At 40.5% G+C, this 22,649-nt stretch overlaps 1 pseudogene; it reads right to left on the bottom strand.

Annotated features, from left to right (window-relative positions):
• Positions 1-12,274: 12,274 nt before the first annotated feature.
• LOC109489630 lies at positions 12,275-13,237 on the bottom strand (annotated as a pseudogene).
• Between the last annotated feature and the right edge of the window lie 9,412 nt (positions 13,238-22,649).

Raw genomic sequence — 22,649 nt, forward strand, 5'->3', positions numbered from 1 at the left:
CTGGATTAGATGGTGGTAATTGATGATTTCTCACTCTGACAACCATTGTGCTTTATTATAGAGTAGGGAACAGTTTCTTGACTATCCAATTTAAAATTATGTTGGTCTTAATTTATTTTAAATTTTTTTAAGTTCATTAATATTTTTTAGTAATCTCTACACCCAATGTGGGGCTTGAACTCATAACCCCAAGATCAAGAGTTGCATGCTCTTCTGACTGATCCAGCCAGATGCCCCTGTTTGCCATACATCTAATATGAGGACAAATGGGTAATTATATCTTTGAAGCTGTATGTAATTTGTATAGTTAAACATGTTGAAGGAAATCATGGTGAGAAGAAGATCCAACTCTAAACATCTCTCTCCACACAGTCCAGGGGCGGAATACTCCAGGGCCAGGCCAGCATTGGAGAAAAAGGGAGAAGAGAAGTTTGGGTTACATAAGAAGAGGGTAGCCTCCTGAGGTATTTAGGAAAGAGATATACATTTGAAAGTGAGAAAATTCACATTAAGAAGCCAAGGAGGGGCACCTGGCTGGCTCAGTTGGTAGAGAATGCAACTCTTGATGTTGGAGTTGTTTGAGCCCCACTCTGGGTGTAGAGATTACTTAAAAATAAAATCTTAGGGATGCCAGGATGGCTCAGTCAGTTAAGTGTCTGCCTTTTGCCCAAGTCATGATCTGAGGGTTCTGGGATTGAGCCCTGTATCGGGCTCCCTGCTCTGTGGGGAGTCTGCTTTTCCCCCTGCTCCTACCCCACTCGTGTTCTCTCTCTGTATCAAATAGTTAAATAAAATCTTTAAAAAAATAAAGAAGCTAGGAATCACAGCACTATGTCATTGCTAGGTAGATAGTAAATTCCTGGAGAAAAAGGACAATGAAGAAGAAGAAAATACAGTTTTTCAAGGTATCTGGGGAGGGCGTATCTTAACTGACTGGCTCAGTCAGTTAAGTGCTTGCCTTTGGCTCAGGTCATGATCCCAGGAGCCTCCTTCTCCCTCTCCCTCTGCAGCGCCCCCTGCTTGTGCTCACACACTGTCTCTCAAATAAATAAATAAAATCTTTAAAAAAAAAAATGGATCTGTGAGAGAAGCTCACCTATGCCACTGAAGGAGGTGCAGCTCTAAAACCTAGTCCTCAGTCTACCAGACTGTTAAGATATGATCCCCAACTACAAGAAAAAATATTTGGAAGAAATACATCAAATGTATTAGCCCTTTCCTTAATTGGTAGGATTACGGGTAATTAATGTTCTTTTTAAAATTTTTTTTAGTCATCTCCATATTTTACAATAAGTATGTATTATTATTATAACAAAAATTTCATTTAAAAATATTTCAGCAAGTCTACATTTAAAACCTATCACCCATCCAGAGGGAGCTATTGTGTTAATGGTATCTATTACTTCATAAGCACTCACTCATATGTCTGGGGACTGTGCAAACAGCTTCATAAGTATTTTGTAATTTAGTCCTCACACTAATCCCATGAAGTATATACTATTATTCCCTTTTGGCAATGAAGGCACTGGGGTACAGAGATCAAGTAACTTATTTGAGGTCATGTAGCTAATAGGTAGCAACACCAGGATTTGAATCCAGGAAGTCTCACTGGAGAGATTCCTGCATATATTTCCACTGTGTACAGTGCTTTGGTCTCTATACATATTGAGACAACGGGCAGCTCCCTGCTTTGGGTCTGCTTTTAGGTATGCCACACACAGCATCTGTTTGGTGGCTTCTAGCCTATTTTAACTCCAAAAGTCTTCAGATGCTCTGAGAATATATTTGTTTTTCTTAAGAATTCTTATGAAAGAAAGTGAGTAGTTCATTAGGAAGACAAACTGGAGAATTGAATTCAAATAAGAGTTTGTATTTGTTTTTGAGCCAACCATCTGAAACATGCTACAAAATGATTTTTTATGCTATTAATGTAGCTTTTGTTTTTTTATTTTTCAAATTCTTACACATTTTTTAAAAGATTTATTTAAGAGAGAGAGAGAGTACACGGAGAGAGGGGCAGAGGGAGAAGGAGAGAGAGAATCCCAAGCGGACTCCCGGCAGGGCATGGAGCCTGACTTGGGGCTCAATCCCAGGATCCCAAGCTCATGACCTGAGCCAAAATCAAGAGCCAGACACTCTACTGACTGAGCCACGAGGCGCCCCATAGCTTTTGCTTTGTTAAAAATTAATTAATTAATTTTTTAAAGTTTATTTATTTTTAGTAATCTCTATACCCAGCCTGGGGCTTGAACCAGAGATCAAGGGTTGCATGCTCCACCTACTGAGTCAGCTAGGTGCCCCTGTAGCTTTTGCTTTTTAAGCCACTAGTTTTCTAGCTCTTGTGACTGTTTTTAGGGATAATTGCAAAGAAGCAGGAAATGTGAATGACCATTTTTTCTTCAGTTAGTGCAACCACTGTAGGAAAGAGGCTTATTGGAAAGTAGATCAAGAGTGTAGTTTTTTTTTTTTTGGTTTTGGTTTTTTTTTTTTTTTTTTTTTTTTGGTTTTGGTTTTTAAGTGAGCTCTATACCTAATGTGGGGCTTGGACACAGCCCAGCGATCAAGAATCACATGTTCTACCGACTGAACTGGCCAGGTGCCACGTGAGGGTAGTTTTGATGTAGACTATCCTTCCGTGATTCTGTAGCAGAGAGTTTTTAGGTTTGGAAGAGACCAGATGAAGTCCAGGCCAGTGGTTGATCTGGATATCCTTGAGTCCCTTCTTCGTTTCCCTCGCATCGTCTTCCCCTGTCCTATGATCCTGGTAACAAGGAACTCACAGTTTCCAGAGGCAGCCCTTCTGTTTTAGGACTGCTGTTGGTAACTTTTCCTGATGTTGAGTAAAAATTAGTCTTCTGGTAGCTTCTTATTTGTCCTACAAATGATTGAAAGAGCAATTTTAATAGATCTGAAACAAGTTTCAGTCTATTTTTGTTATGTGTGATGGCAGAAGTGAACCCTCGATATGCGCTGTATCATTATGGATTTATTAAATTACTGTTCTTTATACTTTTGTTTTTCACAGAGCTTTCTGTATAGTATATTGTATTTTGTCTTATCCTGTCATCTGAGAGGGGGCTGGGAGAATTCACACACACACACACACACACACACACACACACACACACCCCTCCAATCCTTACAAGGTAGATCTTATTATTTCCATTTTACAGATCGGGAAACCGAAGTTAAATAACTTCAGAATCACCCAACTAGAAAATAACTACATTGGCATTTAGATCTCAGAGGTTCCAAAGGATTAATGCTTGGACTTTGAATCCTTGGATTCTTCACTGTAATATGCTGATTGTCCGATCAAATGGAGTATCTTGTGGTAATAAGAAGGTAAGAGACCTCCAAAACTCCACCTTGTTTTGGAGTTGGAATCAGTCTTACAGTCTCTTGGTTTTGTTTCTACTTGCTTGTGTAGTCAACTGGATATTATTGGCTTGAAAGTATAAATTTGATTTGGCTCATTTTTCCCCCTAAAGTACTTATAGACAGAGGTGCCTGTTTGATCCTTTGATTTAAAAAGAACCTGTTAGTATTTATAGGATCATATGGATGGCAAACTGCTCCAAAATTGGATTCTGCCTCTATTTTGAGATGATTCTGCTCTAGGATTTCCAGTTTGATTGCTTTTAAGACGTAGTATAAAACCCAGTTCTCACCAGACCAGCAGGAATATCCACGGAATCAGCCTGAGACGCAGGAAGATACATCTGGATCTCTACAAATGAACATCTAGCGCTGAGTATCGAGGTACGAAGCGGGGAGCCGTGAAACCGCGCACAGATATCGGAAGCTAAACAGAAGGGGGAGGGAGCCGCCGTGTCAGGGCGCCGGGAAGCGGTAGCCACCTGCAAGGGGGAGCGGACAGACCGCGGACCCGCACGCTTGAGACAGCAGGCTGAGAAGGGAGCTCCGGGAGCGCACGCGGGACGGCTGGCGGTTGGCGGGCCACCTGCACGGGGGAGCAGGCGGACTCGCGGACGGCACCCGCGAGACAACAGACTTAGAACGCGAGCTCCAGGAGCGCGCGCGCAGGGCGGCTGGCGGGCCACCTGCACCGGGGAGCGGGCGGACCGCGGACCCGCACTCTGGAAACGGCAGACTGAGTCCGTGAGCCGGGAGCGTGCACCACCAAGCATCTCACGGAGCTCCGGAGCTCCGGTGTGCTCACTGGATCGAGGCTGAGACCGGGAGCTCCGGGAGCGTCCGCGGGGCGGCTGGCGGCTGGAGGGCCACCTGCACGGGGGAGCAGGCGGACTCGCGGTCAGCACCCGTGAGACACCAGACTGAGACGGGGAGCTCCGGGAGCCCGCGCGGGGCGGCTGGCGGCGGGCGGGGTTGGAAACACAAAGGACAGAGACGTGCCGGCCCTGGAAGTGAGGGCTGGGACGCCGGGTGTGGGGCGCACAGCCCGGGATGCTGCAGGGTTGAGCAGCACCAACAGAAACAGAGTTAAAGTGGCCAGAACATCAGTGGAGAACGATCCGCGATCCCTCTGTTCTGAGACAGAGGCTGAATTTCAGCCGCTGCTGCTCTCTCAGAAGAGGCATAGCAAACCGCCAGGGAAAGCCGCCAGAGAACAAAAGCCCGGAAATACCGGCTCACAGGGTGCCCATCCCCATCCCCCCTCGCAAGGGACACAGAGACTCTACCCAAACAGGGTTTTCTGAGTACCGGCAGGCAGGCCCCTCCCCCAGAAGGCAGGCTGAAAAATCAAGAAGCCCACAACCCGGAGCGCCTGAGTGGCGCAGTCACCAAGCACCTGTCTTCGGATTAGGGTGTGTTTACAACGTTCCGGAAAGGAGTCCCTCATCGGGCTTCTCCACCGGGAACCTGCTTCTTCCTCTCCCACTCCTCTGCTTGGGTTCCCTTTCTTGCTGACTGTCTCTCTCTCTCTCAAATAAATAAATAAACTCTTTAAGGAAGAAGCCCACATCCCTAAGATCTCTATAAAACAAGGGCGCACGGCCTGGGTCCCAGTCAACACTTGGGCTCTGGACAACCCTGCAATCTCTCTTCATCAGAATGACGAGAAGGAGAAGTCCCCCCCAGCAAAGAAAAGATAATGAGTCTGTGGCCTCTGCCACAGAATTGGCCTCGGCCACAGAATTAATACATATGGATGTATCCCAATTATCAGAAATGGAATTCAGAGCAACAATGGTCAAGATGATGAGTAAACTTGAAAAAAGCATCAGAGAAAGCGTTGCTGAGAATATAGAATCCCTAAGGGCAGAAATGAGAGCGAATCTGACAGAAATTAAAAATTCTATGGGCCAAATACAGTCAAAACTAGAGGCTCTGACGGCCAGGGTCACCGAGGCAGAGGAACGCGTTAGCGAATTGGAGGATGGGTTAGTAGAAGAAAAAACGAAAATAGAAGCTGGTCTTAAAAAAATCCACGCCCACGAATGTAGATTACGGGAGATTACTGACTCTATGAAACGATCCAATGTCAGAATCATCGGCATCCCTGAAGGGGTGGAGAAAAACAGAGGTCTAGAAGAGATATTTGAACAAATTGTAGCTGAAAACTTCCCTAATCTAGCAAGGGAAACAAGCATTCGTGTCCAAGAGGCAGAGAGGACCCCATCCAAGCTCAACCAGGACAAACCTACGCCACGGCATGTCATAGTGCAATTCGCAAATATTAGATCCAAGGATACAGTATTGAAAGCGGCCAGGGCAAAGAAATTTCTCACGTACCAAGGCAAAGGTATCAGGATTACGTCAGACCTGTCTACAGAGACCTGGAATGAGAGAAAGGCTTGGGGGGGCATTTTTAAAGCTCTTTCAGAGAAAAACATGCAGCCAAGGATCCTTTATCCAGCAAAGCTGTCATTCAGAATTGATGGAGAAATAAAGACGTTCCAAAATCGCCAATCATTAACCAATTTCGTAACCACGAAACCAGCCCTACAGGAGATATTAAGGGGGGCTCTATAAAGGTAAAAAGGCCCCAAGAGTGATACAGAGCAGCAAGTCACAACCGATACAAAGACTTTAAAGAGAAATGGCATCATTAAAATCATATCTGTCAATAATCTCTATCAATCTAAATGGCTTAAACTCTCCCATAAAACGCCACAGGGTTGCAGATTGGATAAAAAGACATGACCCATCCATTTGCTGTCTACAAGAGACTCATTTTGAACCCAAAGATGCATTCAGACTTAGAGTAAGGGGATGGAGTACCATCTTCCACGCAAATGGACCTCAAAAGAAAGCTGGAGTAGCAATTCTCATATCAGATAGACTGGATTTTAAACTAGAGGCCATAGAGAGAGATACAGAAGGGCACTATATTATTCTTAAAGGAAGTATTCAACAAGTGGATATGACAATTATTAATATATATGCCCCCAACAGGGGAGCAGCAAGATACACAAGCCAACTCTTAACCAAAATAAAGAGACATATAGATAAGAACACAGTAATAGTAGGGGACCTCAACACCCCACTATCAGAAATAGACAGAACACCCTGGCAAAAACTAAGCAAAGAATCAAAGGCTTTGAATGCCATACTCGACGAGTTGGACCTCATAGATATATATAGAACACTACACCCCAGAACCAAAGAATACTCATTCTATTCAAATGCCCATGGAACATTCTCAAGAATAGATCATGCTCTGGGACACAAAACAGGTCTCAGCCAATACCAAAAGATTGAAATTATCCCCTGCATATTCTCAGACCACAACGCTCTGAAATTGGAACTCAACCACAAGGAAAAACCTGGAAGAAACTCAAACACTTGGAGGCTAAGAACCATCCTGCTCAAGAATGACTCGATAAACCAGGAAATCAAAAAACAAATTAAACAATTTATGGAGACCAACGAGAATGAATACACAACGGTCCAAAACCTATGGGATACTGCAAAGGCAGTCCTAAGGGGGAAATACATAGCCATCCAAGCCTCACTCAAAAGAATAGAAAAATCTAAAATGCAGTTTCTATATTCTCACCTCAAGAAACTGGAACAGCAACAGAGGGACAGGCCTAACCCACTGACAAGGAAGGAGTTGACCAAGATTAGAGCAGAAATCAATGAATTAGAGACCAGAACCACAGTAGAGCAGATCAACAGGACTAGAAGCTGGTTCTTTGAGAGAATCCATAAAATTGATAGACCACTGGCAAAACTTGTCCAAAAACAAAGAGAAAGGACTGAGATTATTAAAATTATGACTGAAAAGGGAGAGGTCACGACCAGCACCATTGAAATTGCAAGGATTATTAGAAACTTTTATCAACAGCTATATGCCAAAAAACTAAACAATCTGGAAGAGATGGAGGCCTTCCTGGAAACCTATAAACTACCAAGACTGAAACAGGAAGAAATAGATTTCTTAAATAGGCCAATTAACTATGAAGAAATTGAGTCAGTGATAAACAACCTTCCAAATAATAAAACTCCAGGCCCAGACGGTTTTCCTGGGGAATTCTACCAAACATTCAAAGAAGAAATAATACCTATTCTCCTAAAGCTATTTCAAAAAATAGAAACAGAAGGAAAGCTACCAAACTCATTCTATGAGGCTAATATTACCTTGATCCCCAAACCAGGCAAAGACCCCCTCAAAAAGGAGAATTACAGACCGATTTCTCTAATGAATATGGATGCCAAAATCCTCAACAAGATCCTTGCTAATAGAATCCAACAGTACATTAAAAGGATTATCCATCATGACCAAGTGGGATTCATACCTGGGATGCAAGCATGGTTCAACACTCGCAAATCAATCAATGTGATACATCATATCAACAAGAAAAGACTCAAGAACCATATGATCCTCTCAATTGATGCAGAAAAAGCATTTGACAAAATACAGCATCCTTTCCTGATTAAAACCCTTCAGAGTGTAGGAATAGAGGGTACATTTCTCAATCTCATAAAAGCCATCTATGAAAAGCCTACTGCAAGCATTATTCTCAATGGGGAAAAGCTGGAAGCCTTTCCCTTAAGATCAGGAACACGACAAGGATGCCCACTCTCGCCACTATTATTCAACATAGTACTAGAAGTCCTTGCAACAGCAATCAGAAGACAAAAAGGGATCAAAGGTATCCAAATCGGCAAAGAAGAAGTCAAACTGTCTCTCTTTGCAGATGACATGATACTCTATATGGAAAACCCAAAGGAATCCACTCCCAAACTATTAGAAGTTATAGAACAATTCAGTAAGGTGGCAGGATACAAAATCAATGCCCAGAAATCAGTTGCATTTCTATACACGAATAACGAGACTGAAGAAAGAGAAATTAGGGAATCCATCCCATTTACAATAACACCAAAAACCATGCGTTACCTTGGAATTAACTTAACCAGAGACGTAAAGGACCTATATGCTAGAAACTATAGATCACTTTTGAAAGATATTGAGGAAGACATAAAAAGATGGAAAAATATTCCATGCTCATGGATTGGAAGAATTAACATAGTTAAAATGTCCATACTACCCAGAGCAATCTACACTTTCAATGCTATCCCGATCAAAATACCGAGGACATTTTTCAAAGAACTGGAACAAATAGTCCTTAAATTTGTATGGAACCAGAAAAGGCCCCGAATCTCCAAGGAACTGTTGAAAAGGAAAAACAAAGCTGGGGGCATCACAATGCCGGATTTCGAGCTGTACTACAAAGCTGTGATCACAAAGACAGCATGGTACTGGCACAAAAACAGACACATCGACCAATGGAACAGAATAGAGAACCCAGAAATGGACCCTCGGCTCTTTGGGCAACTAATCTTTGATAAAGCAGGAAAAAACATCCGGTGGAAAAAAGACAGTCTCTTCAATAAATGGTGCTGGGAAAATTGGACAGCTACATGCAAAAGAATGAAACTTGACCACTCTCTCACACCATACACAAAAATAAACTCCAAATGGATGAAAGACCTCAATGTGAGACAGGAATCCATCAAAATTCTAGAGGAGAACATAGGCAACAACTTCTATGACATCGGCCAGAGCAACCTTTTTCACGACACATCTCCAAAGGCAAGAGAAATAAAAGATAAAATGAACTTATGGGACTTTATCAGGATAAAGAGCTTCTGCACAGCCAAGGAAACAGTCAAAAAAACTAAGAGACAGCCCACGGAATGGGAGAATATATTTGCAAAGGACACCACAGATAAAGGACTGGTATCCAAGATCTACAAAGAACTTCTCAAACTCAATACACGAGAAACAAATAAACAAATCATAAAATGGGCAGAAGATATGAACAGACACTTTTCCAATGAAGACATACAAATGGCTAACAGACACATGAAAAAATGTTCAAAATCATTAGCCATCAGGGAAATTCAAATCAAAACCACACTGAGATACCACCTTACGCCAGTTAGAATGGCAAAGATAGACAAGGCAAGAAACAACAATTGTTGGAGAGGATGTGGAGAAAGGGGATCCCTCCTACATTGTTGGTGGGAATGCAAGTTGGTACAGCCACTCTGGAAAACAGTGTGGAGGTCCCTTAAAAAGTTAAAAATTGAACTACCCTATGACCCAGCCATTGCACTACTGGGTGTTTACCCCAAAGATACAGACGTAGTAAAGAGAAGGGCCATATGCACCCCAATGTTCATAGCTGCATTGTCCACAATAGCCAAATCATGGAAGGAGCCGAGATGCCCTTCAACAGATGACTGGATTAAGAAGCTGTGGTCCATATATACAATGGAATATTACTCAGCTATCAGAAAGAACGAATTCTCAACATTTGCTGCAACATGGACGGCACTGGAGGAGATAATGCTAAGTGAAATAAGTCAAGCAGAGAAAGACAATTATCATATGATTTCTCTCATCTATGGAACATAAGAACTAGGAGGATCGGTAGGGGAAGAAAGGGATAAAGAAAAGGGGGGTAATCAGAGGGGGGAATGAAACATGAGAGACTATGGACTGTGAGAGGCAAACTGAGGACTTCAGAGGGGAGGGGGTGGGGGAAGGGGATAGCCTGGTGATGGGTAGTAGGGAGGGCACGTATTGCATGGTGCACTGGGTGTTATACGCAACTAATGAAGCATCAAACTTTGCATCGGAATCTGGGGATGTACTGTATGGTGATTAACACAATATAATAAAATAAAATTAAAAAAAAAAAAAAAACAAAACCCAGTTCTTTCCATAAGCCTAGCCAATTCTGATGGAACCCAGTGCTGAGACAAGAGAATATAGTCATTTCCCCAGAGGATTAGGGAGTATATGTACGTACAAGGATACCTAGCACCATCTTCAAGTGGACAGGATTTTTGCTAGATATTTTAACAATGAAGTCAAATATAATTGATGGATGAGATCAGGAATAATAGTCAAAACCAAAGGCTTTTGTTTTCCAAAACACTCAAAACTCCAAACTCCCCAGAGATGGTTTAAGTGTACATCAAAGCCCAAATCTTCTATCTCTAATGGGACAGAAATCAATCACAGTTCTCTGACTTCCTTTTTCGCTCAGGCTTCAGAACTTTCTGAATTCTCAGACTTTACACCGATGGCAGACTCCAGTTCCACTCATCCAAAGCTTTCCATTTTGGTCAGTTTAAATTCTTAAAGAGGCAACTGCCATCAGAAGGCTAGGTATTATGAGCTCATGCAGGGCTGTGGGGGAGGGGTGAGCTGGCCTGTGGGGACTCCCCTGCCTAGGAGCTGGTCACTCCACTTCAAACAAATCTACATCACACTGAGCGTTTCCACCCCTTTTTCTGTGTCAATGATTCCCATTTGTCCCTAGTGCCTCGGGTTACAGGTCCTGGTGAGCCTTTCTCATGTTGTCTTCCTTTTGTTTTTAGGCTGAATTCTGCCTTAACTACAATTATCATTTATTCTGTACCTTTTAGTTTGGTGGTGAATGCTGAGGTTTTGCTAGCCTTTCAGCTGCTGTCATTTACGCCCTATCTGAAGAACAGGGGCTGAAACATCAATTCCTTGATCTGTCTCTGGCTGGCTGAGAAAAAATCTTAGTGTTGGAGAAGGTTTCTGAGTCCAAATTTCTCTTTGAATTTTCTTAGGTGACAGGAAAGAGTGGGGGAAAAAAAAACAACACAAAAAAACAGCTCTTCCTGTGTTTCTGAGTCTCTCATCTCTTAATCCTTTTTTGAGGATCTCTCTGTCTTCAGAAATACACACTTTTTAGAGGTTCATAGACCTTCCGATACCCATGAATGTACCGTCTCCAAATTAGGAACCCTGCCTGCTCTAGTGTCCTGGAGTTATAGGGGTTCTGATCTAATACGAAGGAATAAATGGTGAATGTGGCTTTTAGAAAGCAAGAGACTGATCTCTCAATTTTTCGTAATTTCCATAAGCACTTTTAGCCTCCTGTGTTTGAAATTCTGGGAGCACTTTGCACTATGGCATGGAAGGACATATTAATTCCCAAGTTGCTATCATATTTCCTTAGAACTTTTAACATCAACACTATTATTTCATAACCTTTTTAGGGGAAATGAAGCTCTGAAATTCCCCATCTATTGCATGTGGCAGCAAAGTGACCTCTACTGGACTTTCCTGGTAGTTTCCAGGAAATTCTGGAATAAGGAGCTGGTGGAGGAATAGGCCCTTGAAATTAGATCAGCTATTCAGCTGCCTAGTGCCCTGAGTTCAGTGTATGGTAAGCTTCAATGCCACGGCTGGGACAGGTGAAGAAGGTACTTAGAGATGAAGCAAGATTTATCATTGGTAAAAGTGGCTGCAAGAATTCTCTGGAACTAACATTTCTGTAGAGAAGGACTGAGGATCAGATTATGAACAATGAATTAGGACAAACCCACAAGATTGATTTTAGAAAAAAAAAGTTGTCTGTTTGAAATAATAAACAGTGAGAATGATATGAAGTCATAATAGACCTTTAGACAAAGTGAGGAAGTGTTCCACATTTTATGTTCTGTTTTTTTTTTTTAAAGATATATTTATTCAGCACCATGATCAGACTATTACATTTAGCAATTGGCAGCATGGGTGTAAAACACCCAAAAACCAAAAAATTACATTAAAACCCTTTCTTGGAGTGCTTTACACTACCATGGAACAGAAACTAAAATAACCTGTTATATAATTAATCACAAATAGTCCTTAAGTTTTTTGACCATACATATGAGTATTGTCTAAAACATGTCTTCTTTGTAGTAGCTAGGCCCTGCCACCACTGTGCTCTGCTGAGTTCACAAATCTGCTGTAACCTGTAGCTTTCCTGTCACTTCTCTGGCTCTCCTCCTGCTAAGCTTTGTTTCCCGGCAGTAATTAAAACCTTCTGCCACTGACATAGCTACTACTGCTGCTGCTGGAACCACCGTAGCCACCTTGGTTTCATGGTTTGGCAGAGTATTGGCCTCCACTACCATAGGGGCCAGAGCTTCAGCCTCCAAAATTTTCTCCTTTCATGGGTCCAAAATTTGAAGATTGATTATTGTAATTTCCAAAATCATTATAGCATCCGCCACCTCCAGAGTTGCTTCCATCATTCCCAAGTCCATTATACCCATCCCCACTGCCACCATAACCACCACTACCTCAACTGCCACTATAGCCCCCTCACCCACTGAAGTTTCCTCCATGACCAAAGTTGTCATTCCCACCAAAACCACCTCCACGACCACCACCAAAGTTTCCAGAACGACTTCGACCTCTTTGGCTGGATAAAGCACTAGCCATCCCTTGCTTAGATAGGACTCTCCTTACTTCAAAATTGTGGCCATTCATAGTGTTGTATTTCTGAATGACAATCTCATCTGCAGAGTCATGGTCGTGAAAGGCTACAAAAGCAAAGCCTCTCGTTGCCACGCCTCGGTAAGTCATGATGTCAGTCACTTCGGTTTTCCCCTGCTCTTCAAAATAATCTCTTAGGTGATGTTCTTCAGTGTCTTCTTTAATGCCACTGACAAAAATCTTTTTCACAGCCAAGTGGGCACCATGTCTTTGAGAATCTTTTCTTGAGATGACCCTTTTTGGTTCTGTAACTCTTCCATCCACCTTGTGCAACCTCACATTCATGGCTGCATCCACCTCCCCATCGGTGACATACGTGACAAACCCAAAGCCTCTGGAGCACTTGGTGTCTGGATCTCTCGTTACCACAGAGTATGAGAGCATTCCCCATTGTTCAGAATGGCTCCTCAGACTCTCACTGGTTGTTTTAAAGCTCGAAACTCCAATGAAGAAATTCCCCAGCTGTTCAGACTCTTTGGAAGACTCTGACTTAGACATGACCACGGTGGGAAAGGAGACTTTAATGACGGGCTTACTCACTGGTGACCATGGACAGAAAGTTTTATGTTCTGTTTTGAGTCCTGGGAGCTTTTTGTTGGGAGGAAGAAAAGGAAGTGAACATTTTACAAGTTCTAACTAAGGGCTAAACAGTCTCTCAGTCTCATGGTCGCTGTCTCTCTGTTTCTGTCTCTCCCACTCTCACCCTGTACCTTTTATCTAGCCCTACTCAACAACCAAAAAAGGGGCAAGTTCCATGTACGGTCATTGTCCAGGGCCTAACCTGGCTCCTTTACTGGCCCTAGTTCATGCTTACTGCCCACTGGACCTGGTGCTGGTCTTGGTTACCTTGCTTGCTACTCAGAACTCTTCAAGAACATTTATTTGGACTTACCTCTCAGCAAGTACCCACTTTTTTTTTTTTTTTTTTTTTTTTTTTTAAAAAGCACCCACTCTTGGATGTGTTAGGGAGGATACCCTGCCCCAACTCTATCCACAAAGACCCAAACCATGGCAGCAGCTGTCTCGCTCTTACACTAGGAAATAGCTGATTTGGACACTTGGTTTGGGCCTTTTGTCTAATAAGAATCCTTCCTGCCCTTGCCCCTTTTAACCTGGTATTTAGTCTTGTACCTGTGAGCCTGTTTCTCAAGTCACTACCCCCTGGCTTTTCCCATATTTAATGCCTAGGTCTCATCTAACTCTGTAGGACTCAGGCTTCCTTAGTTAGGCCTGACCTTTGTGGGCACTGTTATGGTGGGATTTATATCATGCCCTCAGGATAAAGTGATTGTAGATTAATAATGAGAATGTTTTCTCAAAGGAATAGGGAATCTCAGTATCTAATACTCTTTTGATTAGCATTTAAAGATTCTGTTAAACCAAATTCTATCATACGTTTAAATTTGAATGCCTTTTTCTAAAGTTTAAGTCAAGAATACAGAGATAGATACTCAATACATATAGAAATTTGAAAAATCTAAATAATGGTTAGAAAAAAAAGTTATGTGTGAATTTTTTTTCAAAGATTTTATTTACTTATTTGACAGAGAAAGAGAGAGAGCACAAGCAAGGGGAGCAGCAGGCACAGGGAGAGGGAGAAGCAGGCTCCCCGCTGATCAGGGAGCTCCATGTGGGGCTCAATCCCAGGACCCTGAGATCACGACCCTAGCCAAAGGAGGCAGACACCAAACTGACCAAGCCACCCAGGCACCCTATGGGTGAATTTCTGGTTATGCTAAATTATTATAACCATTTGCCTGCCTGCAGAATTATCAACTCATTTCTTATCTTTCTAGCTGCGGCAAAGCCCTTCCAAAGAACCATGTTTACATCTGTGGCCATTCATGATCTTAACAATAAGATTTAATGCTTCTTTTTAGTAAATAACAGCTCATATGGCACTCATAACATGTATGGGCTATAAAGCTGCAATCCAAGAGGAATTCAGAGGTTAGTGGGTATGCATAGTTTAATGAAGGATGGCACTTGACAAAATACTTCAAGTTCAGCTGGTGGTAGAAGAAGGCCATCTGAGAATTAATTTCAACAGGAGTATAAAAACTGGGTTAGTTAAGGTTTACCATGATTGGCTGAATCTAAAGTATAGGATTCCATGTTTTTCCAGCATGAAAGAAATTATTTATTTTTTTAATAAAGATTTTTATTTATTTGAGAGAGAGAGAGAAAGCACGAGCAGCGGGAGGGGCAGTCTCCCTGCCAGGGAACCTGATGTGGGGCTCAATCCCAGGATCATGACCTGAGTGATGGCAGAGACTTAACCTACTGAGCCACCCAGGCGCCCCGAAAGAAATTATATTTAAAGTAGTAAATAAATCTACCTATAAAGTGAACTGAGACTATTTTTTTTGAGTGGCAAGATGATTTCTAATTTCTCATCAAAAATAGAGAAAAGGGGACCCGCTGGCTCAGTTGGTGGAGCATGGGACTTGAGCTCGGGGTTGTGAGTTCAAGCCCCACGATGGGCGTAGAGCTTACATTAAAAAAAAAAAAAAGGTAAAAGTAAAAAAAATGAAGAAAAGATCTTAAGAGTGGAAAAGCAATATTTACCTCCTTATGTTGAAGATTTGAAACACTTTTTACTTTTCCCATAGAAGCACTTATGTTAGTGCATTTTGCCATCAGGGGGTGCTCTGGGATAATACTTTTCAGCAAAACAGCTATCTTTTTTCCTCTGGCACCTGAACAAAAAGCAAACATTTACATTTGTTAATTCTATTTTGTATCCAGATTCACTAACCCTCAAAAAGTGTCAGTTTAAATTAAAAAGGTGAAGAGAATATTGAAAACTGTTTTAAATGTAAATAGCCAGTGTCTGGTTCCTAAGGAAAAGATAAACATTGGAAGATATTTTTTTGTAGACTTCCGTTTCCTTTTTGAAGGGATTCGAATCACAATAAACCAAAGCTGCACCTGAATTTTGCTGGGTTGGCAAATGAAAACCATATCTCAGGGATTAGCATTTGCTCTTTTACTTTAGTTCTTTTTTATAGCATTACTTTCACCCTGTCTTTGGCCAATGCTATAAGGATGTATTATAGTTGAAATTGCTTTCTTTCAAAGTTGTGTCGGTGTTTCTGTAATTAACTTATTCTTAAGGCAGGAGGTTAGGAACCAAGAATTCCACAATAGTGTCACTGCCACCCCTGCCACATTTATTGATCAGTTCTTAGGTTCTATTCTTGCCTCCCTAAGGTTGGCAAGGTGGGGGTTGAGGCAGTGGAAAGGAAACTCAATTCTGTTTTCATGGACTGGAAGGGAGAATGAGAGACAATCATAGTAGCTATGCCAGGCACAGAATGCTAACTAGTCAAGGTCACCAACAGGACATTGAGAGAGATGGCTACAACTTCTGGTGGTCAGAACAGAAGGTCCTCACTGTTTTGGTCTAAATAACTCATAGGGTTCTATTGCAAGTGTCTGTTGATGTTGGCTCCTTCCTGCCTGGGTGGCAAATGGCCTTGATATATAGCAGGAAGATAGAGAGAAATGTTACATCTTTGATAATGAAAGATTATATAGTCCCTAAACTCATCTCCTTAGGCAAAAATAGGTAAGGCTTCTTTGGTCATCTTTATGATCATTTAACTCTCTATGCAAAAGGGAAATTTAGTTGAGGATTTAGATAATACAGCTTGGGAGATTTTATTTGAGAATATGTCTAGACATCAGTCTTTAGTGTACTCTTCATGCACTGCAATTATTTGAAAAAACAAAGACATATTCCTATCAATATCTACATTTTAAAAATACATTTTCCTTAAATATGTTTTAGGTTCTACTTCCTTAGCTGGTTACCTTTTTGGCTTTTCTTTCAAGAGGTGATACAGAGAAAAGAGGAAAAGAAAGAGTTCCAGGTAAAGAAAAATGTACACAAACTTTCCCTCCCACTTAATTTTGATATTTAAAATTATATTTTTCTTGTTATTTCTACTCATAGAAAAAATAACCCAAACCTTTCTTAGACTCTTGATTATAATAGAACATCCTAAGGAAAAGATTTTCTTTAGGAGTCTAATGTTAGAAACCATAAGAGGTTATCAAGTGGCCAAGAACTAAAACAGAAAGAAAGAAAATGTTCTCTAAGATTTGTTTTTGTTTTTTTGTTTTTCTTGTGGCCTTCTCATCTATAAATTTAAAAGTTTTAAAATTTAAAGTAAGCCAAAAACTTACTGATATGGCTGATGGTTGTCTCATATTTTATGAGCTGATCGAACATCTGAAGGGGGATGTGCAGTCACTAGACTGGCTTCTGACCTGCACACACATTTTTTTTTTCATTAATCCTTTGCACAGAACAGATGCTCTGGGTGCAGTTTTAGGCCAGAAGAATGTCCAAAATATGTGGGTGTGAATTTGGCCAAAGGGTTAGTTGAATGTGGAGCACAGATACCAGCCTGGAAGCAGGTCACATTTTAATGAAAAATGCACATTCAGCATGGCATTGTGCTTTTCAAAGAGGTGATTCCCAGCCATGGAGAGCACAAGGGAGAAACAGGCATTCATGTGGAACTGCTTTAAAACAGAATTCTTGTGTATCCTGGCTGGTGGGGCTGGGCTCAGCAGTACCCCTTGGGAAATGAGATAATGGAATTTTGCTAGGCATAATTGAGTTTTTTTTGAGCATCAGTCATAATTCGTCAAAAAGGAAAAGAAACTTCTGCAATCAAATAAAGGAAAGACTTCATAATTATAACTGGCAATGCTAGAAAAAAAATTTTCAGAGAGGGGAAAATGTGTTGTCCAATTCATATGCTGAGAATTTGACTAAGCAAAGAAACAGAATTTTCCTTGGTTCACTAAAAGAAAAGAATAGCGAAGAAAACAAAGTGACCCCCAAAATCTTTACCTTTACATGTTAAAGAGTGAAATATAGAACTCAGTGATTTTATTTCCTCTCAAGAAATGTGTGTGTGTGTGTGTGTGTGTGTATTTTAAACAATTTGAAATAATCTGTGAGTACATAAGTAACATAATTGGGATTATTTTTAAGAATCAGAGCAATATAGAAATATTAGACTCAATCACTTTTAAAAGCGGAACAAAATGCTTTTTGGTAGTGTTAACAAATAACTGGCAATGCTAGAAAACAATCTTTCAGAGAGGGGAAAAGGTGTTGTCTAGTTCATATGCTGAGAATTTGACTAAGCAAAGAAACAGAATTTTCCTGTTTTATGTCATTATTATGATTAGTTGTGGATGGCATACAAAAGCAGCAGTGGAAAGTAGCTTCTAAAAAAGCAAATACATTAATGGAGGTATTATATTTGAAATAAAGAAGGTGATGGTTTATTTTACTTTCTGCTGGTCAATTAGGACGATGAGGGGATATGAAATTAGGACATCAAGGAAGAATGAAAGAATCTTTGTGTTGTTTAGTCTGAAGAAGGCAAGACTAGAAAAATCAAGGGGAGGAGGAAGAAGGTTGCTACTTCTGGATAGGTCCTCCAAGTTGAATTTTGTTCAGTGATTGGAATGAAAGAGGGATCAGTCAAATTTTGATGAGTACCACCACTCTTAATACCAGTTGCCATGCTGTTCCCTCCCCACTTGGGCACCTTACTTTTCATGATAACTTTTCTCTCCAAGGGTGGACCTTTAGGCTCCCTTCTGATTGGGAGGCTGTCCTAAAAAAAGTTTAAAAAATTGTCAAAAGACAATACAAAAAGAAAAGACAAGACACAGAATGGAAGAAGATTTTTGCAACCTATAACACCAGTCAAATACATACTAGTATCCAGAATAAAGAACTTCTTTAAAAAAAAGACTACCCTATATAAAAAAGGGCAAAACAAGTGAAGGGCATTTCACTGTTTCATAATAAGGGATATCTAAATCGTTGATAAAATATATGGAAAAAGTATTCAACTTCATTTCCAATCAGGGCTATGAAGATTAGTGGGATACCTTTTTATACTGACCAGATTTTTTAAAATTAGAAAAATTTGGCGTTGGTCAGGTTAAGAGGCAATAGTAGCTCTCATATACTTCTAGTAGCAGTCTAAGTTGGCACAATCACTTTGGAAATTAGTTTGCATTATCAAGTAAAGTTGAGACACTCATATCCAATGACACAATTCCACTCCTGGGAATATACTTTGTGCTTATGTCTATCAGAGTTCATGTTTAACAGTGCTTATAATAATAGCACTGTTCATAATAGCCCCCAAATGGAAACATCATAAATACCATTAACTGTACAATGGATGAATAAATTGAAGTATACTTGTAAAATGGAAAATTATGCAGAAATTAAAATGAACAAAATGCAACAATATGGAGCAAAAGAGAGTACATACAATATAATTCCATTTCTATAAAGTTCAAAAATAGGCAAAACTAAATTTTTTAATTTAAGGATACACACATGGGTGGTAAAACTAAAGGAAAGCAAAGACATGATCATGATAAAAGTTAAGATAATGATTAGCTCCTGAGGGATGGGAGAATAAAAAGAGGTCCACTCTCCAGAGTTAGCAAGTATTGATATCTAGAAGGAACAAGATATAGAACGTTCATGAGTTAAAAACAAAGTGTGTCTAAGAGAAGAGCTATCTGGAGATAACTCTAAGAGGCATTCTCTAGAGTTATCAGATTGATATTTTGAAGTGTTTTAGAAGATAAGTTAATATACAAGCCTAAGTCAGTATGGATTTATATTTCTGATTCATTTATTACCTGAAATGTTATGAGAGTAGACTCTTGGTAAAATTGTAAAATAGGCAAAAAAATATTTTGACTCAGTGGTCCAAGTCTTCTCTTTTGATTTTATCTCTTTGCCCAAATCCCATGTTTCATTTCTAAATTGCTTAACGAAGATGGTAGCTGCTCTCTTGGCTTGAGGGATTAACTCTCCCAAGAATTTGTATTTTAAGAGATTTTTTAAAAAGACTGAAAAGCTTTAAAGACTCTAAATAAAATCTCAGATGACGGAATTAAAGTTATTTTCACAGGGTGGTTCACTTGTGAGGTTTTGTGAGTAACAAGCAGCCTCTGCTTGTAGATGACCCACTGAAGAAGAGACCACCTTTTAGCTTGAAAATTTGTTTCTTTGGAAACTGACAAAGACTTAAAGTACTTTGCCTGAAGTTTTTCCTATGTGATTCAGAGGTAAAATCTCTATTAAGTCAGTGACCTGTAATTAGAGGTATGCATTTTAGCTGTCCATGTATGAGAGGACAATTCTTGGCTTAGACAAATGAAATATAACCAGTCACTAACGTATGGAACTTACGAGTCCTTCATAAAAGAAACTGGAAAAAAATTATACTCTTGGCTGGAATGGAATGAATTTCTTTGACTTAGCAGGTTTATAAATTGTTAAGATCACTAGTTCAGCAAAGTTAGAAAAGATATATTATTGTGTGGAAATACAAGAACTAGTTATTCATTGAATTTGAAGCGTGGTCTTTAAATAACACTAAGATTGGACCATCTCTTGGGATAGAAACAATCATCAGAAAATACTGAATAACTAACTGATCTACTTGGTAGTTTGTGGAAGCAGCCAACAGAAGACTTTTAAGTAACTTGGACTATATTTTGACTATTGAATACCCAAAATTCATTTGGAGACAATTATTGCTAAGCCAACTCAAAACTGTGGACAAAAATAATTGCTCCTATATTGATTTAAATATCAGTGTAACAATATCAAGTGATAAAATATGTAGATACACAAACACATTCTCTTGAGAGTTTCATTAGTTACTTTTTTGAGTGGTCGGGGATATTTGTAATAGATTTCAAAATGGTTCTTTGAGCTTCTTGATGCATATTTGTTTAGGGTAGCCAATCTAGTTGTCACGGTCCCTTATTTTCTGTTTCTATTATCTAATTTTTATGGAAATGTCACGAGTATATAAGGATATATATATTCATTCATACTCTGGAACATTTTAAAAGAAAAAAAAATTGGAGGCAGGCTGAAAACCGACTACGATGGGATGGTTGTATTACGGTACAAGGATAAAATGGAATACTATCCAGCTGTTAAAATGAATGAGCTGGATTTATAGTACAGATATAAAAGTATCCTCACTCCTACTACATTATCTTCTCTTTCCCAGCCTGTGCCTCATGGGGAGTTCCCTACAATCAATAGACAGAGGAAGAGAAATCATAGGCCTGGTTTAAAGGTAGTTCTGTGCGATATGTAGGCATCACTTGAAAATGAACAGCTATCGTACTACAGCCCCATTCTGGGACATGAAGGACAGTGATGAAGGCAAATTCTCTCAGTGGGCAAAATGTTAAGCAGTAAGCCTGGTTGTTCATTTTGCTTCGAAGTAAAAACAGCCAGATTAGTGATTATGTACTAATTCATGGGTTGTGGTTTGGCTGGCTAGTAAGAGACTTGGAAGGAATGTGATTGGAAAATTGGTAACAAAGAGATTTGGGGAAGAGGTATGTTGCTTGTACCTTGCTGATTGGGTGAAAAATGTGAAGATATTTGTGTCTCGTGTGAATGTTCACCAAAGTATGTCCTTAGTAGGGGAGGACTTTAATAACCAAATGGATAGGATGACCTATTCTGTGGATTCCAGTCAGCCTCTCTCCCAAGCCATCCCTGTCATTGCCCAATGGGCTCATGAACAAAGTGGCCATGGTGGCAGGGATAGAGGTTATTCATGGGCTCAGTGACATGGACTTCTACTCAACATGGCTGACCTGGCTAGGGCCACTGCTGAGTGCTTAGCCTGCTAGAAGTAGAGATTCCCCCAGTGTGGCATCATTCCCTGGGGTGATCAACCACCTACCTGCTAGCAGGTTGATTACATTGGACCACTTCCATCATAGAAGGGGCAGCATTTTGTTCTTACTGGAACAGGCACTCTGGGTGTGGATTTGCCTTCCCTGAGTGTAATCCTTCAGCCAAAAGTACTATCCATAGACTTATAGAATGCCTTGTCTATTATCATGGTATTTCACACAGTATTGCTTCTGATCAAGGAACTTGCTTCACAGAAAATGAAGTGTGACAGTGGGCCCAGGCTCATGGAATTCACTGGTCTTACTATGTTCCTCACCATCCTGAGACAGCTGGCTTTCATGGAATGCTGGAATGGCCTTTTGAAGACCCAATTACAGTGCCAGCTAGGTGGCAATATCTTGCAGGGCTAGGACAAAATTCTCTGGGAAGTTCTGTATGCTCTGTATGTTCTGCTGTTCTCCCGTAGCCAGGATTCATGGGTCCAGGAATCAAGGGGTTGAACTGGGAGTGGCACCATTCACCGTTACCCCTAGTAAAATTTTTTTTCCTGTCCTTATGGCCTCATGTACTCCTGGCCTAGAGTTCTTGGTTTCAAATGGAAGAATGTCTTTACCAAGAGACATGACAATTATTCCACCGAATTGGAAGTTAAGACTGCCACCTGGCCACTTTGGATTTCCCATGCCTCTAAACAGGCAAAGAAAGGAGTTACTGTGCTGGCTAGGATGATTGATCCTGATTACCACGGGGAAATTGGACCGCTACTTCACAATGAAAGGGAGGAAAGGTTTTTTTTTTTTTTTTTTTTTTTTTTAATTATCACTATACCCAACATGGGGCTTGATCTCACAACCCCAAAATCAAGAGTTGCATGCTCTACCGGCTGAGCCAGCCAGGCAGCCCTGGCTGTCTCGTATTATTACCATGCAGTTAAAGTTGATGGAAAACTACAACAACCCAATTCAAGCAGAACCTAGACCCTTTAGGAATGAAAGTTTAAATTACCCCACCTGGTAAGACCCTTTAGGAATGAAGGTTTAAGTTACCCCTCCTCAACTGAGGTACTTGCTGAGGCCAAAGGGAATACAGAATAAAGAGTGGAAGAATAGTTTTAAATACTAGCTATGACCACGTGATCAGTAATAATAAGGTCTATAATTATCATGAGTATTTTTTCTT

This window comes from Ailuropoda melanoleuca, chromosome 15, assembly GCF_002007445.2.
Source record: "Ailuropoda melanoleuca isolate Jingjing chromosome 15, ASM200744v2, whole genome shotgun sequence".
Taxonomy (NCBI): domain Eukaryota; kingdom Metazoa; phylum Chordata; class Mammalia; order Carnivora; family Ursidae; genus Ailuropoda; species Ailuropoda melanoleuca.